At 38.5% G+C, this 11573-nt stretch overlaps 1 protein-coding gene across 7 annotated transcripts in view; it reads left to right on the top strand.

Annotated features, from left to right (window-relative positions):
- The window catches only part of LOC120450270 (protein argonaute-3), a 130663-nt gene that overhangs the window by 13255 nt on the left and 105835 nt on the right, over nt 1-11573 (top strand). The gene's annotated exons all lie outside the window — the stretch shown is intronic.

Raw genomic sequence — 11573 nt, 5'->3', positions numbered from 1 at the left:
CAAATGAATTACTCTAAACGAATCTTCAAAAGATTAACCCATTTATACGTGAGAACAAATTAGATTGGAAATTTGACGTTTCACTGAGTTGAAGGTCGGGTATTGGAATCGGAAATTTACCCTCGAGTTCTTGTATGTCTGCTGCCAACAAAACAAAAAAAAAAGAAGAAAAAAAGATAAACGGCGACGGTCGAGGAATAAGAGATTAAGATACCCCAATAGTAGGATGTAGTTTCACAGCTTAAGACGTAGTTAAAGGTAACTTGGTCTTCAATATCGCTAATACGTTTCAAATTGGTTAGTCAAAATCATGGTGATTGATGTACTTTGTTCCATTCAGGCAAAGTTGGCAGATGAAGGTTATCAGGAAATTGCCGACAAAGGTCCGAAGCCCAGCAGCGTCCAAGTCGATGACACGACGTAGCATAGCGGGCAAACAAAACTTTTGCGTGGCCGCTATGGATTTAAACTTATGTGAGCTTTAAGGAATATTTTCCAGTCCTTTTTGATTTTTGACGTCAACAAATAAACATAACTCCTACGGCAGTCGTAATCCTTGATATTTTTAAATGAAACCGACTTTAGTATTTTTTGTTAAAAAGTTTGTTAAAAAATTGTGTGACAATAGATTGCTTTCTGCAATACATTTGTAATATTGTTGCTTTCATCCTATTGCGATCAATTTTGTGCATCAGGCAGCAACAAGGTCAGGGGCAATCACCTTTGGAAACTGCACTGAATGTAGTATAAGCCGACAGATTTTACTGGACAATTTACTTGATATTTACGACAAGGTGGCATGACCTTATTACATTACTGCGATGGCAAGGAAAAAAGCACACATATATAATTAACATTTAGCAAGTTGGGAAAAGGTAGTGTTTGACAAGTTCCATTACGTTGTGAGGGTATTTATATCAGGCTGGAAGCTTAATATTATCGACGTGCTCAAAGTCAAGTAAGGTTGAGTCAAACCATTAGTATTACCTACGCTCGAAAAGGACCCGTATTTTTATAAGTTATACAAAGCCGAAACCAAAAATAAATCGCATAGCAGTGTGCTACAAAACCATGCACAGGAGCCTATGAATACTCCCCCTCTGACTCAAAAATACTCAGCCCCTCCAAGGTGGCCGAGATCACAGGAGTGCCAAGAACGTGCCACACTTCGCCGAACAGGCTGAGGAATCATAAGCCACGTCCAGCGGAGCGGCAAATTTTGATTGACTCAAATTGAGAGTACGACTCGGACGTGAATGAAACTCAATCAACTCCTTATCTATATCCTCCTTATCCTATGAGGGCACCTAATTTTGTTAACAACGATTTAGACCTGCAAAAAATATAATATATATAATATATAACCCAGTATGGGTCATACATAAAAAGGCGTTATTGCACCCCGATGAACGTTGCGGGGGGAGCCAATTAACCTGCCCCCAATGTCACCATCTCCCAAGACATTCTGAGTCTCCCTTATCCTTACCATTTGTGTGAACAAAACCGAAAGTACATCCAGATGTTTAGAAAGGAAATTAGCACTAATCGGAAACAGCCTAGCTACGAGAAGTAACAACAAACGAAGAGCAGAAGCTCAATAAGCCACAAAGCTAGTGCTAGTGCTAGTGCGCCTAGTGACGGCCCCAACTCCCCCCTTGCGATTTCTGGATATGCCTTTTGTCTGTGGCTATCCGAAAAGCATCGACGGCAGTTTGTCCACGGTTGCCTCCCGCTTTATGAAACCTGTACAGCGAGCTTCGGCTGCCCCTGACGTCGCAAACGGCAGCGTTTCAGCGGCCGTCTTTCAACATACCAGCTCAACGACCACCGACGAGAGTAGAATTCATATATATATATATATGGCGAAATTAATGGGCATGGACATAGTCGTTATTTACTTCTTATTGCGCTTATGGCAATGTAACGGGTGTGCAAGACTATACTGCTTTATTTTTCTAATTGTGTTCCTTGATGTTCTGCATATTTCATTAGATATCAATGTAAAAGAGATAAAGCGACAAATTATATGAGAATGTGAATAAATGTGTTAGAGCGACACCGATAGAGCAGTTGCTGAACGTGATGACTTGCGCTGGTTAGAGTGCGATATCGATACGACAAAAGGAAATATAACAAAAGAAGAAGGAAATGAACCATGCCAGAGGCGAGAACGTTAGTGGTTTCGTAGAAGCAAATGCAGACAAGTGAACTCGTTGATGCGCGCAGCCTTTTAAAATTGATCAACTATGGAAGAACCGATGGACAACAACAACCCAAACCCTGACGACTCGATATCATAGGATCTGTGCAGCACCTGCGTTTTCCAAGAAGCATTGGCGTGCAGTTTTAGAAATGCAAAATCGGAAATTCGCTGAACTTGCGAAAATCATGCAAGCGACGCCGACACGTGGGCAGCAATTTGAAGCTGCAAACGTAGAATCAGGAAAGTGGTATCCAACTACTAATAATTTGATCGGAACAGCCCCTTCAAGGTAGTAAATTGATCATGGCACTGAGCGCATCCCAGTGGCTTACGCAAATTTCGTATGACATGAAAGACTTCCACGACCGAAGAGACGCCAGCCGCAATGTTTTTAGATTAACTCAACAGCCGCCCGACTGGTGCCGAATGTTTCGCTGTGTACGCGAGTCGGTTGGTGAGAACGCTCACTACGAAGTGGAGAAATATGGGATAACAACTGTTCTTGCGCATATGTCAAACATTGACAGTCATTTGCAGCATTTTACATTCAATATGCGCAGTAGGAGTAAACTTCAGGCGGAATTTCAAATGGTCGGCAATTAATAAAGTCCATGAGTCAACATGTAGATCTGTGAAATCAACTTCTGGAAAAGTTTAAGCGGAACTTCGTTTCCCTATCCTTTTTTAGTGCGTCACAGCGCATCATCGCCGATCAGGGCAGAAGTTTTAGCAGGGTAAGTTTTCAGAGTTCTGTGTTTCATAAAAAATTAAACTGTATTTGAGTCGTGCAAATGGGCAGGTTAACCGAGTGAAGAGTACGCTGAAAAATAAGCTGTCAGTGTTAGAATCGAGTCAAGGATCATGGCAGGATGCTCCTGGCGAAGTTCAAATTGCACTGAATTGTACCATTTGTCGTGCCTGAAGTATTTGAGGGTGACAGGTATACTCTAAAGTCATTGACAGGTACCGAACGTTCAAGTATTGTCATGAGGATATAAGAAAAATACCAGATGTTGAAATTCCAAACGAATTGAATAAAAGCAAGAGAGAACGCTATAGTCGAGTTTGTTGACTATCTGATACCCGTTACTCAGCTAGTGGAAGTGCGAAGGAGAGTCTTCAAAACTGACAGTTTTTGGCGGTTTGTGGGCGTGGCTAAATATGGCAAAAAAAAAAACTGCAGACGATTTTCTATCGAATACAAGGTGACGGTACTGACCTATTCTTGGAAAACGGTTATTCTATTGATTTTGAGTTTGAGCTTTTTAAAGAGCGCGCTTGTTAATAATTGCCTTTTCATCATGCCTCCAGTATTACCAAGATCTAAATATGTTCAAAAATATAAAAAAGAGTGGAAGACTGATGCATGTTTCAAAGGTGAATTTAATTTTATGTGAACTCAAATTTTCGGCATAAACTATTGAAATATGTATGTGTTCTTTTTTAAGATTAGTTAAAACCCTCGCCAGGGCTTTCTGTGCATACTGAAAAACTGAAATTGCTGCACATCACAAAGGCTTAGACGAGGATTTAAAAAGTGTTGGAGAAAAGAGAGCACTTTCAAGCAATTCAGTTTTGGACTCATTTGTGAAGCCAAAATTTGAGGAAAGCCGGAAGAGGGTCGAGCTTAAAATATCAGCCATTATTTTTTAACACTTTAGTATACTTTCAGTAGATCATTTGTGTGAGGGCATTACTGATTTAGACTAGAACTCAAATGTTTTGAAAAACAGCAAACTTCAATCCACAAAGTGCACAGGTATATAACATTTCTTTACAATTCATACCGAAAATTCATTGTGTCATATATATTGTCGCCGTGCCTTTTGGATGAACTTATTGAAGATATTGGAGATTCCCACTTTTCATTAATTGTGGATGAAACAGTGAAAAAAAAATAGCAAAATTGTCTGGAGCTCGATGGCTGGCTAGACTTCATGCCATTCAAACCATTTTAGATGAGTGGGACTCCTTAAAACTGTATTTTAATATGTCGCGCACTTCCGAACGCTGTGATGCAGGTTTTAAAACAAAGACATTGTACCAATTGTATACCGTTGAGAACAACCTCTATCTAATTTTTCTCCAGTATTCATTGAAGGACATCATTGCAGTTAACAAATTATTTCAATCGGACTCTGTTGAACCATTGAAGCTTTTAAAAAAACCTTAACGACCTTTTATATTTATTATGCAAAAAATTGTGGTACCACAGCAATCGGCAAAAGCAAATCTTACAGATTTATGCGAATTTAATATGCATTTGGATTGCATACATTTTTGATACAATTTTAATAATTTGTCTCCGTCATGTAAAGTGGAACATTTAATGTACATAAAAAAACGATGCAGAGACTTCCTGATAAAGCTAACGGAAGAGTTGCAATCACGAGTTCCCAGAATTCAAGGAAGACATTTCAGATTTTTCTGAATCATTCAAGGGTCTTGGTATTGACGTCTATGCTACAATGACGGAATACAATCTGTTGCATCGCGTTGAAGTAAAATCATCAACATCAACCTCTGATGAACATTGGTCGGAAATCATCGACCAAACCGATGCTGGTGGAAAACACCTCTTTGAAAATGTGTCAAATCTAGCAATGTCCCTATTGTGCTTAGCATTTTCAAATGCCTTCGTTGAACGAGCATTTTCTGTTTTCAACATCATTAAAGACAAGCTACAAAACAGAACAGCGACAAAAACTGCAGATGCTCTCCTACGCATAAGACTCACGTTATCAAACGGTTGTAATAACTTTGAACTAACTGAAAAAATGTTAAAGCTATTTGTAAGCGAAGAGGTATACAAAAATGAGTTTTCGGATCATGTTCTCGAGGCCATAACATGAAATTAGATCTCAATTTCTAAAAATATATGCTTAATATGATATAAAACTCAAACTGTATTATTTTTCTCAAAATTTGTTAAATTCCCAATTAATTGTTTTTTTGCTTTATATATTTGAATTTAACTGATTTTTTAATTTACTGGATTTTTAGGAGAGCCAAATTTTTCTTCTGGCAACGCTGCTTTGTAGGCGTTAGAGTGGGCGTGGCAAAAGCTTTTTGGCAAGTCGAAAGAAATTTACAAGACAAGTACAAAAATGAAAAAATATTAAAACATTTTTCAAAGGCGTTTGCGTGGCAGTATTGGGCGGCTTGTGGGCGTTAGAGTGGGCGTGGCTACATAAATCAACAAATTTGCGCTGCGTCTCTGGAGTCTGTATGCTTAATCTCAACTTTCTAGCTTTTGTAGTTCCTGAGTTCTCGACGTTCATACGGACAGTCGGACGTGGCCACTTCGACTCGGCTATTGATCGTGATCAGGAATATATGTATATATATGTCGGAATCGGATCAGGATTATTGTCTACGTCACTTTCTACCGAGTCAACTTTTTCTGGCACGGGAGCGGGGCATGTCTATCTTGCTTTGCGATTTAAAACCCAGTGACCAGTGCTAGAGTTGCAATAATGCGTATAACCTAAGTCTACCCGCAAAATCAACGCATTTTGGAGACTTATTTCACTTCACACACATCAATACCAACACACATAATGATTAGTTCCATTCTTAACGGAAATTGATCTATCTCTATCTCGCTCCCGATTGCGACCAGACTACGTTCGAGAGAAAATTTTACAGTTATTTGTCACGCTTCCAAAACGTAGAGAATGCGTGTTCGAAGAATATGCAAAAATTAAATAGGCAAGTACAAAGTAACAAAGGTCGTTTTATTTGAAATTAAAAACAAGAGAGAACGCTATAGGCGAGTTTCCCGACTATTAGATACCCGTTACTCAGCAGATAAATTTAAAAAACAATAAATATGCCTTCATATATGTACGTAACTTTTCGCCGCTCGAATTAGCTTCCGATTAAAATTTAGAAATCGGTACCCAGGGAACACCACGTGGAGGCCACGTGGTTGAGTTACAACGGGATCGTTTAAACCAAAATCAATTTTGGGGACCTACGAGTCGACTTGATTTTTATACCCGTTACTCGTAGAGTAAAAGGGTATACTAGATTCGTTGAAAAGTATGTAACAGGCAGAAGGAAGCGTTTCCGACCATATAAAGTATATATATTCTTGATCAGGATCAATAGCCGAGTCGATCTGGCCATGTCCGTCTGTCCGTCCGTCTGTCCGTATGTCCGTCCGTATGAACTTCGAGATCTCAGGAACTACAAAAGCTAGAAAGTTGAGATTAAGCATACAAACTCCAGGGACATAGAAGCAGCGCAAGTTTGTCGATTCATGTTGCCACGCCCACTCTAACGCCCACAAACCGCCCAAAACTGCCACGCCCACACTTTTGAAAATTTTTTCATTTTGGTATTAGTCTTGTAATTTTCTATCGATTTACCAAAAAACTTTTTGCCACGCCCACTCTAACGCCCTCAAACCGCCCAAAGCTGATACGCCCACACTTTTGAAAAATGTTTTAATATTTTTTCATTTTTGTATTAGTCTTGTAATTTTCTATCGATTTACCAAAAAACTTTTTGCCACGCCCACTCTAACGCCCACAAACCGCCAAAAACTGTCCTTCGCACTTACACTAGCTGAGTAACGGGTATCAGATAGTCGGGGAACTCGACTATAGCGTTCTCTCTTGTTTAAACTGTGGAAAATTTATAAAACTCCATGTTCCCCAAAAATGTTGTTTGTCCGTAGCATACGGAGGCATAGATATTGTTAGTATTAAATTAAATAATTAAAAAATGAATTAAAAATTAAATTAAATTAAATTAGCAAACTTATTTAAAAATATTAATTATTTTATAAAGGTTTTTTTTCATTTATGGGTTTGCTGAATTTAATAACTAAGTTTATAACTAATTATTAATTATTTTTTTGGTTTTTTTTTTTTAATTTAATAATGAATACATCTAACAACTAAATAACTAAAAAAATTCAAAAATATATACTTATTTAGTTTATATAAATAACTACAAAACCTAATCTGCCTCCCAAACGCTAACTAATATACCACTGTGGTAACTATATGTGGTCTCAAAGGTGCGCGCAGTGGCCCGATTATCGAAAATATTTGAGAACGCCCAATCAATATGAGTATTGCTATTAGTTGTAGACGAATCCAAATCTAGCAACGAACTAAAACCCTTTACATCTACTAAAAAATTGAAAATTTGCTTGCAGCAGCCAGAGATGGAGTGGAGGCACAAGTTAAAATCTCCTAACACTAAACAATTACTATTTTAAAATGTGTGCGGCTGAAATAACTCCTTAAATTCAGTTTCAAACTTCTTTAAGGGATAGGTCGGACTTTTATATAAAACAAGAATCCCTAAAGATCGGTACTTAAAGATAGCAAACTCAAACACTGGAGAGGCTAAATTTGAAAGATTTGAATAAAATCGACCACTTGAGCAAAGACTAACATTCTCAAATAGTTCGTTTCGAATAAAAACGACATCTAATAATACTAGCCCTATTTCATTCTCTTATAAAGCCGCTTCCATCTCGGAGCGGAAAATAAACATCTCCTAAAACGTTATTGCCTTCAGTGTCATCGTCACTATTTGCCCTCTGACGAGTACTTCTTTTAGAACACTCATAATTTGCTGAAAAATCGGCTAAACACAGGCCTTCATGGAAATCTGGTATTTGTTCGTACCTATCCAGCAATCCTTTCAGAATTATGTCAGTTGAATTCTGAGGCATATTTTGAAGGTCGCGTGTAGGTCTAAGCATACGAACTCGTTGTTCTGGAGGGAAGGTGTTGATATGAACGCACTTATTACTTGCTTCGGACAACGCCATTCCTAGACAACAATACACGGCTTCCTGAGCAGATATCTCAGTGCCTGAAATAAACTTGTGACCGAGATACTGTAGCTTTTGTCGAATGCTTGAATTGCCTCTTCTAATGTCATTAGATGCTTCTCGCATTAACTTCGAAATACCCCGTTGGGATTTGTTAATATAATTAATAATGTAGCTACAGCAAGCAAAAGGGTCCAAAATTAAATGGATTTAATATTTCCGTCCGGGGCATTGGAGGGTATGGTATACCGAAACGACAAATAGATTGTCCCCGCACTTTTTTAAGACACGAATGCCCGTGCCTTTGTTTTTGGTATTCAATATACGGAGCCAAATCTGGGTTTGTAACATCCACAGTTACAAACTGATCAATGAAGGCTATTACAGTACGCATAGACTCTTCATTGTTTTAATCCACTTTTGGGGCATCTTTCAGCCAAAACATGCCGTGAATATGAGGCGAACCTCTCTGTTGAAACTCAACTCGCCAGTAATAGGTAGTAACGAAATTACTTCCAAAGACACCCCCAGGCTTTTTCATAAGTTTTAAAACTTCTCTATATCTATAATCAAAATATCTAACGCACGTCACTGGGTCTGTTCTTATAAGGCGCGCCTTTTCCCTAAACTGCAAGTTTGAAGCTTCTTCTTCATTTATATTAACCCTATCTACATTGCGCTTGAGCAGTACTAACAGCTCTGGTCACCTAGTTTCAGCGGCTGATAAAGTTATGAAAAAAGTTGGCAGCCCAAATTGGCGAATCATGGCCATGACTTTTTTCTTCTCATCTTCCCAGTGAGCAGGAGACGTGCGAATATCCCTAAGGATCCTATAGCCCTCATCATGACAAATGAGGTTGCCCATAAAGTCTTCATTCAGGACGTTAGCAGCTGTAATGGCACTGGAGGCACTCTGCTTACGTAAGCAAGTTGAAATATTATTTAGAATTTTTATTAATTCCAACTTCTTATAATTGAAGAACAACTTATCAGTTCGACAACCACGTCTATCTACATTACTAAGTTCTGATCTATGGTTGTGTAACTTTCTGAAGATGGTCTTTTAATGCCAGCATATATTCTAGGGAATGCCAGTTCTTCAGAATCAGCATCGAGAATTACGTCGAGAGGCTTTTGGCCCTCACCTGGAGCTATTGTAATTCTCGTCATTCCTACAGTATGTGTCTGGTTATTCTCAACCAATATTTCTTGTCATCCAGGATTTAGTTCTTCGGCTTCTTTTTTTTTTATCAGAATTACGCGTCTCCGAGTTTTTATCCTCCTGCTGGATGGCTAGCTGTCCCTCTACAAAGGCTACATCAGCTTGAGATTCTATAAATTGAACAGTTTCGGATGTGAAGTCAGAGATCCACTGCTCGTTAACTGACACATTGTGCTTTCTATAAAGCTCCGTATTAACTAAATACCTAATAGCGTCAGCAATTTTGGCAGGCTGTATGGTTTCTGCCATGAAATCATATCCGTATCAGAGAACTGCAGCAAGCCACCGGCACCCTAAGTGTACCCGCTAAACACCGGGAGTATCCGCACCCAGGTGTTTGGAGACACCCTATTTTTAGCAATGACAAACACCCGGGTGTTTTGCCAACAGGGTAATTTTCTGTACTTGCACAAAAACACCCGGGTGTCTGCAGTGCAAAGAAGTTTAGGGTGGGTGACGCGCAAGCAACGATCAGCCGCAGGTCCTTTTCTGTATGCATAAAAATTGTATGGGTGGAAGCGAGACACGGTCCAAAAAATTAAGGGTGAATGGAAACACCCAAGGAAAAGGTCGTGCACATGTTTTTGCGTTTTGATGTATCTAATGTCTTAACAAAAAACAAACTTATGTATTATTAAATAATATATTATGTATATTATTAAATAGTATTTATACTTAATTAACACAATTCTATTTCTATTGTTTTTTTTTATCATTTTAAAACGAAAAAAAATAAATACATACAAAATTAAATATGGGAATTAAATATTAAAAATTTTTATTCTTCGTTTGAGGTGGAGTTAAATTTGTTCTGCTTCATTGAGGTGGAGTTAAATTTGTTCTGCTTCATTGAAAGCTCGTGGAAGAGTCGTCACGATATTGCTTACTGGAATAGGGACATTAACAACTGCTCCTTTCATAGCACTTTGACGCTCTTGACCTATTGACTTTATAATCATAAATGGAAGGCGAGGTGAAATCAGTGGTTCTTCCAAGGGAGTTGGCCCCTCAAAGAGTTATGAATTTCTGGGAAATCTAAGCCATTTGAAGTAGCCGCTTTGGGCTTTCGGCCGGCTTTAATGTTGCTGTGACAAGTTTTGCAAAACTTGAAAAGATTACCAGTGAAAGCAAGATGTCTTGCATTTTGGTATACCTCTTCCCTGAACTCGCAATGTTCTTCCAAATAAGACCTACAAAGCTTACTTATTTGCTTGGGGAACCACAATCCTTTGCAACAAAAGCAAATCTGATCTGGGCCAAGCTTAACATTTCTATTGAATGTAGCTATGTGAGCTTCTATTTCAATAGGCCTGATTCTAATAGTCCTATTTTCTTGAGCTATATCAAGTCTAATCTCCTGACATCGAAGTGCATTCCGAAGATTTTCTGCTTCCCTATTTGCACTAAGGCTTCTATACTAATATTTCTAATTGCATCGATCGTGGCTTGTCGAGCAGCTAATCGTGCGCTTCGTCGAGCAAGTGTATTTCTCGCCTGCTCGACTGCCCTGCGATCCCTACCGGCCCTAGCCCTAGCTCTGTTAGCCCTATCACGCTCTCTTTCTAATAAGAGTTCCTGTGTATCCCACAGGAACGCGCGCCGACTTCAATTCATTCAACTCAAACGGCACATTCTGAAACGAATGAAGTAAAGACCGAGTAAAGTGAACGGGTGATTCGAATGTCTTGTCTGCGTATGTGTGTGTGTGTGTGAGTTTCAATTAAAGATGCTAAATTCGTGTTTTAATATTATTGTTTATTATTACATAACTGATAAAACATTATATTCTTATCTTATATATTATATATATATTTTTTCTTTAATTTTCAACGATTTTATTATTTTTTTTTTTATTATTCTTTATATTTATATTTATATTTGACAACACAATTTATATATTCGTATTAGACAAATGCTACAATATTATTAAATAAGACGCACACGCACATAATAATACACAAACACAGAAAACTTAGACTTACCTCCGCGCTGTCCGAACTCATTTTACACAATGACAACATAAAGTATTCAGAGTACTCTGAATTTCTATTGAAAATTCATTGGCTTCATTTAGTTTTCGCGCGAGTTACCGCCTCAGCATTTACCCTCGGCGGTCCCCCGCCGAAACCCTCTCGACAGCCGGAGGTTTAGTCGACACCGTAATATCGGCCACCGAAACGCTGATCCATCCAAGCTACAGAACCGCATCCGCTCCCATTTTCATTTACTGTCGCATCAGCAAATTCCAATTATATCAAACATAGCTGTAAAGAAGTATGAAGTAAAGAAATAAATTCATTCTGAAGTTAAACCTAAAAGAACCAAGACGTATTCTAATTTGAACTCCACGA

Source organism: Drosophila santomea, chromosome 3L, assembly GCF_016746245.2.
Source record: "Drosophila santomea strain STO CAGO 1482 chromosome 3L, Prin_Dsan_1.1, whole genome shotgun sequence".
NCBI lineage: Eukaryota > Metazoa > Arthropoda > Insecta > Diptera > Drosophilidae > Drosophila > Drosophila santomea.
The sequence above is the reverse complement of the archived record's forward strand: the minus strand, read 5'-3'. Positions and strand labels throughout refer to the sequence as shown.